Source organism: Lactuca saligna, chromosome 9 (assembly GCF_052625555.1).
Source record: "Lactuca saligna cultivar CGN05327 chromosome 9, ASM5262555v1, whole genome shotgun sequence".
NCBI classification, from domain to species: Eukaryota; Viridiplantae; Streptophyta; class Magnoliopsida; order Asterales; family Asteraceae; genus Lactuca; species Lactuca saligna.
In genome coordinates this window covers 157,395,847-157,403,699 of record NC_136425.1, presented here as the reverse complement: position 1 = coordinate 157,403,699, position 7,853 = coordinate 157,395,847, and positions in this window count along the sequence as shown.

Here is a 7,853-nt window from a genome sequence, read left to right as displayed (position 1 = left end):
TACGTAAAGTTGCAAACTTTACGTGTAGGGAAGGAGATCTAGGCAAGATACGCCATTAACTAGGGTGTAAGGCCAAGGGACTTCAAAATCAACACAATGACTGATACTTTATGCTTCTCCAGGCCCTAAAACACTTGAATCTGAAGTAGTAACTCCAGATCCGGCTTCTAACCCAAAATAATAACATTATGGCAAAAGAGCCCCAACAACCACACATAGATCTAGGTGCAAAAAGGGACCAGGAATTAGTTTATTACCTCCAAGTGCTCAAAATGAACTCAAAATCCCAGATCTATAGCTCCTTCTTGCTCCTCCAAGTTCCTTCTTCCTTTTCCAAGCTTTAAAGCACCTTCCAAGGCTCAACTAGGAGATATGACGGCTAGGGTTTGATATCCAGGGCTAAATAGGCAGTAAGGAACCCTGGGAAGAAGATTAAGACATTTATATAGGCCCCAAGTCCCGAATTTAGGGTTTTTCCCGCACAGACCAGACTCGCCGAGTCACCCTGGTCGACTCGCCGAGTCGGTCACTTACTCCCCGACCCGGATCCCGCTCGGACTCGCCGAGTCCCCCTTAGACTCGCCGAGTCGACCCCTAAACTTAGGGTTTTCTTTCCTTTCTTGGTCTTCGAAACTTTGGGTGTTACAGACGCTGGCTAGAATTACTCAAGGACTACGACTGTGAGATACTTTACCATCCCGGTAACGCTAATGTTGTTGCTGATGCTCTCAGTTGGAAAGTCAATCTTGAAAGGAAAAGGCCAAGAGCGTTGAGAATTGAAGTTTTCTCGACCATTGTGGAAAGTATAAAGAAAGATCAAGAGTAAGCTTCTGAGAAAAATGACCGAAAGGAGGAACGTTTGGGTAAAACGTTGGTGTTTGGTACAAACGGTCATGGACTGAAGGTATTCCAAGATCGTATTTGGGTACCTAAGTCAGGGGGAATCAGAGATATTCTGATGGAAGAAGCTCACAAGACCATGTACTCGGTTCATCCCGGTAGCACTAAAATGTATAGGGACCTGAAACCCTACTACTGGTGGCCGACGATGAAGCTTGATGTTGCAAAGTATGTGGCCGAGTGTGTGACTTGTGCAAGAGTCAAGACACAACATCAGAAACCGTATGGGAGTTTAGAACCTTTACCTGTGCCTATGGGTAAGTGGGAAGACATTGCTATGGATTTTATCACTAAACTACCCAGAACAAAGAATGGTCACGACATGATTTGGGTGGTCGTTGATCGATTCACTAAGAGTGCGCATTTCATAGCGGCCAAGGAGAAATGGTCTATGGAAAAGCTTGTGAATTCTTATGTGAAGGAAATTGTGAGGCTTCACGGTGTTCCGTTAACGATTGTATCGGATCGTGATAGCCGTTTCACCTCAAGGTTTTGGAAAAGTCTACAAGAGGAAATGGGTACCAAGTTATGTTTAAGTACAGCTTACCATCCGCAGACTGATGGTCAGAGTGAAAGAACGATACAAACACTTGAAGATATGCTGAGAGCATGTACTTTGGAATTCCTAGGTAATTGGGATGAACATTTACCTTTGGTAGAATTTTCCTATAACAATAGTTTTCACTCGAGCATTACGATGGCACCTTACCAAGCTTTGTATGGATAAAAGTGTCGTACGCCGTCTTGTTGGCTTGAGGCTGGGGAAAAGCAGTTTATGGGACCGGAGATGGTTCATCAAACTGCTGAAAAGTTGAAAATAATTAGGGAAAGAATGTTAGCAGCTCAAGATTGTCAAAAGAGTTATGCTGACAAAAAGCGAAGACCGATGACTTTTGAAGTTGGGGATTCGGTTTTGCTTAAAGTCTCGCCGTGGAAGGGACTTATAAGATTTGGTAAAAGGGGAAATTTGAGTCCAAGGTTTATTGGACCGTTTAAAGTTCTTCAGAGGATTGGGAACCAAGCTTACAAGCTCGAACTACCAGAAGAACTGAATGAAATTCATAACACTTTTCATGTGTGTTATTTGAGAAAGTTCACGGGAGAAGTTCCCGATATAATTCCAATTTCTGAATTGAGAATCGATGAGAACAAAAGGTTGATTGAAGAACCAGAGGCAATTGTTGACCGAAAGACTAAGAAGTGGCAACACAAGATGGTCGAGTTAGTGCTTGTCCGATGGAAACACACGAATGGGCCGAATCTCACCTGGGAGACGGAGAGTGACATGAGGGGTCGCTATCCGCATTTGTTTGTTGATGTGTGATTCCGGGGACAGAATCATTCTAAGGTGGAGAGAATTGTAACGCCTGTGTTTCTGGGCTTGCCATTTTTAGCAATGTGATAGTCTAGGTTAACCTTTGTAACCCGTTTTGAAATAATAAGATTGTATTATTTGAGTATTATGTGTTTTGTGCTTAATTGCTTAATTATGTGGTTTGATTAATTAAGAATAAAAATAATCGTCAAAATTTAAGTGTATAATAAACTTGATATCTTTAGATAATGTTGTAGTAGTTGAAACAAGGTTTTCGAAGATATAAAGAATGCCGAAATCCGAGTTATAACGAGGAAGTTATGACCTGTCGAAGTTTCGCGACAGAACCGACACCGCTGATTAACGTAAATATTGAAATTTACGTTAGAGCGATATTTAGCCTTAGTGATCTAAACGAGAATCGAAGATCTCGTTGTTAGTATCAAAGCGATAAAAAGTTAGGCGAGAACGGACGTCAAACGAAGAAGTTATGAATTTATAACGAAATTTTCTGTCCCGACCTATTAAAAATAAATAATAAAAAAAAATTCAAAATTAGCCGACGGAGTCTAAACAAAAGTTGTAGAGCGTAGTCTCACCTTTCCGTGGATATAAAGAACGTCGAAAACGGAGTTCGTATGAAGAAGATATGAATTTCCGAAGTTTGATAAATAATTTGTATTTATTTTTAAATCAAAAATCCGGCATTATCCGAAGGGGGAGTCACAGATCTGATCCGAGGTACGCGCCGCGTACTCGAGTACGCCCCGCGTACAGCCAAAGTGTCGACACTTCGGATGACGCATTCGATGACGCATTTCGGAAGCAGTACGCGCTGCGTACTGCTGTTAGGGGTGGCAATCCTCGACCCAACCTGTAACCCGAAAGTAACCCAACACGAAAATAAACGGGTTTGGGTTGAGATTTTTGACCCGCCAACCCGCCAACCCGCCAACCCGTTTATTTAATGGGTTGAGTTGGGTTACCTATTTGGGTTCACGGGTCAACCCGCCAACCCGATTATATATATATATTAGGTTTAAAAAATATATATATTATTTATCACTTTTGATTTTTTAATTATTTATCAACTACTGTGCATGTCCGGTGCCCTAGCCCCTAAACATCAAACTCCAAATTGGCAAAATCCAAAATCCAAACTCATCGGCACTGCTCACGAATTATCGCAAGTCTCATCTCCGTCGATCACTCGATTGGCACTAAGTCGCAGTCGTCTTCCGCTGCTACTGTTGTCCGACGCTAAGTCGCTAACCCACCTCCATCCTTGATTCTTCCGGTAAGTAACATTGTGACAACCTAAATCTCTAAGCCTCGAAGTCGAACACAGAAAATCTGAACCTAAGAACCTTGTGTTCTTCTCTTCTTCTAATCAATAAATGATTGAATGATTGAGACAATAATCGGGATTTGTTTGATTATTGCCTAAATCTCTAAGACTCGAACAAAGCAAGTCCGAACCTTGACCTGTTGCTAGCAGAAATCATGTACCGATTGTTTTTTGTCCGATTGCTAGCAGCAAGTCTTGTTAGACTCGAACACAGCACGTCCGAATGATTGAATGATTGAGACAATAATCGGGATCTGTTTTTTGTTTGATTATTGTCTTGTTGCTTCAGTTCTGTTTTTTGGTTGCTGAATTGTTTTCATATCGATCACTGATCAGAACTTGTTACCCATTGTTTTTTTTTGTGATGCTTTCATATTGATCACTAATCAGAAGTTGTATTTTTTTTAATTGCTTTGCTTCTAACCTGTTAGATAATTGATGATTTCTTTTGGGGTTTTCTAGTAAGTTATGGATAATGAAGATATCACTGTTGACAATAATGTGGAGGGTAACAATGAAGAAAGTGAGAGTGATGATTCAGTTAAAGAAGTTGCAGCACCAAATGACTCTCAAGGAGTTGAAAGTACTTCTACAAAGAAAAGGAAAACGAGAACAACAAGTTCTGATGTTTGGAAAAGTTTTACTAAATTACCTAGAAAAACACCAGATGAAATCCTATATTGTGTTTGCAACAAATGTGGTAAAAAATATCAAGCAGGAAGTGCTTGCGGTACCGGTAATCTAATTCGCCATCGAACCAAATGTGAAAATAATAATACTAGAGAAATTGGTCAATATATGATTTCTTCTAGCAAAGGTGTAATGAATATGAGAACTCCAAAGTTTAGTCAGGAAAGACTTAGGGAATTGTTGATTGAAGCTATTGTTAGACATGACTTGCCATTCTCCTTCGTTGAATATGAAGGAATTAGAAATATTTGCAAATACTTGGAACCAAATGCCAGTCATATTTGTAGGAACACAGCAAAGGCAGATGTCAAAAAGTTATATACAAGTCAGTGTGATAGACTTCGTGGCGAGTTGCTTAAATGTCCAAGTAGAATATGTTTGACTTCTGATGCTTGGACATCTATTGTTACAGATGGTTATTTGAGTTTGACTGCCCATTATGTTGATAGCAATTGGGTCTTACAGAAGAGGATTTTAAATTTTTCTGAATTTCCTCCTCCACATACCGGTGTTGCTATTGCGGAAAAGATTAGTGGGTTAATAAAAAGTTGGGGAATTGAAAGGAAGCTGTTTTCTATCACTTTGGATAATGCTTCCTCCAATGATGTTTGCGTTGGATTGCTTAAGAATCAATTTCGTTTGATGAATGTTTTAGTATATGATGGTAAGTTATTTCATTTGAGATGTTGTGCCCATATTCTTAATTTGATTGTTCAAGATGGGTTGAAACAAATTGATGTTGCTGTGGAAAAAGTTAGAGAATGTGTGAAATATGTCAAAGGATCGTCAGCAAGAAAAACAAGGTTTTTTCAATGTTGCTCACAAAATCTTTTGGACACCAATAAAGCTTTGATGCAAGATGTTCCTACTAGGTGGAATTCCACTTATAGGATGCTTTCTTGTGCACTTTATTATCGACTAGCGTTTTCGCATCTTAGTTTGAGTGATTCTAACTTTCAAGATTGTCCATCCTCTGATGAATGGGAAAGAGTTGAGAAAATGTGTAGCTTTCTGAAAGTGTTTTATGATGCGACTCTTCAATTCTCAGGATCTCTTTATCCTACTTCAAATTTGTATTTCCCTCAGATCTTTGGAATACATTTTAAGTTGGTTGAAGAGAAGAAAAGTCCGGATGAGTATATGAATAAAATAGCTACTCAAATGTGGAATAAGTTCAACAAATATTGGGCTGATTTTAATCTTCTGTTAGCTATAGTCGTGGTGTTTGATCCTAGATATAAGTTAACATTTGTTGACTTTTGCTATAAAAAACTTTATGGAGAAGGTTCATCACAATTTAAGGCTATTAAGAGTGCCCTTTATGAACTTTATGATGAATATGTGCAAGCTTCAAAAAATGCAACCACATTCGAATCGACATCACATCAAGGGAGCAATGAAAACATTAGACAAAGTAATGTAGGGGGAGATTCTAGTCAAAACAACATTCTTGAGGTAAATCACAATTTTTAATTATCATTAAATTCACTTTTATAGTTTAGTTTTTAAATATACTAAATTACTAATTGGTTTATATATATTATTTTTAATTATAGGAGTTTGACGAATATGATAATGATGATTCGGGTTCCAATACCACAAGTCAATTGCATGTATACCTTCTTGAGCCAAGAGCTAAAAGAACTTCTTCTGTTAAAATTCTTGACTTTTGGAAAGCCCAACAATATAGATATCCAGAATTAGCTAAATTAGCTATGGATATACTTTGTGTTCCCGTTTCAACAGTAGCATCTGAATCGGCTTTTACTCTTGGTGGAAGAATTCTGAATGAATATCGAAGTTCCATGAAGCCTGATGTGGTTGAAGCCTTGGTTTGTACTAGGGATTGGTTGTTTGGAGAAAAAGGTAATATTTCATAATTTATTCATATTAACTAAAATTTTGTATTAATTTTTCTTTTTTTTTTTCTATTCATTGTGTAGTTGATTTGAATGTGGCTGTTGACAACCTGACCCAAAATGTAATGAATTTGAACATCAACGAAGACAATACGGAGGCTACAAATTCCAACATACTTTAGGTGGTCATTTGGTGAGTTTTTTTCTTTCTTTTTATAATTATTTATGTAGCTTTTAAAATATCATAAATTTAATTTTGCATATTGTTTCTATTTGAAGGTGATCTTGAAGAAGTCGATGTTGGAGGAAGAAATGGAAATTGTAGCATGAACAAATTATCGCATTTGATTTTTGGATATGTTTGAACAATTGCACTTTGCATTAATGTGTTTATTTACAATTTTATGACTTTATGTTGAATGTTTAAGACTTTATAACTTTATTTTATTTGTATTTTTCAATTTCATTTTAAAATGTATTGCTTATTAAATTGCTTATACGGGTTGGGTTTGACCCACTGACCCACGAACCCACGAACCCATATATTTATACGGGTTATATGGGTTGGGTTGGGTTGATGTTTTCAACCCGCCAACCCGTGACCCACCAACCCATCAACCCATATATTATATGGGTTGGGTTGGGTGAATGTATTCTAACCCGCCAACCCGCGAACCCGTGACCCGCCAACCCGAACCCAACCCAATTGCCAGGCCTAACTGCTGTACGCCCCGCGTAACTTGGGCTTCCAGCCTCCTATAAATAGGATGCGAGGGGTCTGGGTTTAATTGCTAATTTCCTCTCGTTTTTGTGTCGAAGCTCTGCGTTTTTACCCCCGAAGCCATCCCGAAGATCCGGTAATATTCACGAGTCCCGAAGCAAGTCCCGAAGATCCCGAGAAGTGCGGTTACCGAGCTGAAGCTCTGCCCGCGAGAAGTTCGATTTTCGTAGAGATCTTCCAGATCTGCTGAGGATTATGACTTCTGCAAGCCGTAGTGCTGTCCGATCATCTTCTGATTAAGTGAGTGTATACTACCTTTCATAAACGCAATAATAATACAAGTATGGTTTGAGTGTATTAAGTTTATTGTCGTTTATACGTGTGAATGCGTTGTTACTTTCTCCTAACGTATAACTATGAAGTATTTTATAGGAGATACGTGTTATGTGTATATTTTTTTGTTATGTGTATGAATGTATATTCACTTTCTTCTATCTTACAGATCTGATTATTTCTATATGAAATACGTGTTATGTGTGTGTGCCTCATCTGTTATATGGAAAATGTATTGATCAAGCATGCTGTACAGGTTTTGAAAATATGTATAAAAATGTATGTTTTTATCTACTAATATGTTAGGTAGAACATGGGTAGATAGTTGGTGTGTAATAAATAGATGAGATGTCTCGTTGTTGTTTGATCCAGTCATCTAGCGGAATTTAGATGACGACCACGGACATTTTTCTAGACAGTCCAGTGGAACGCTAGCAGGCTCATAACCTGTAGGTGTTAATGAACTTGGGTGTTCATTCGCTGTATTCCATCCCCATCATGGTTGCCTTATTTGACTTATATTGCTGAGGAACCCCCGCAGCATGTGTTGTCACCCCGATGAAAATATTCTTAGATTAGGTCCCTTGTGTTAGTTATTTTAGGGACATAAAGTGAGAATAACGGGAATGGGTAACTAGGTTATTGTTGGTTGATAATAATTAATTTAATTATTTATTGTGGGTTGAA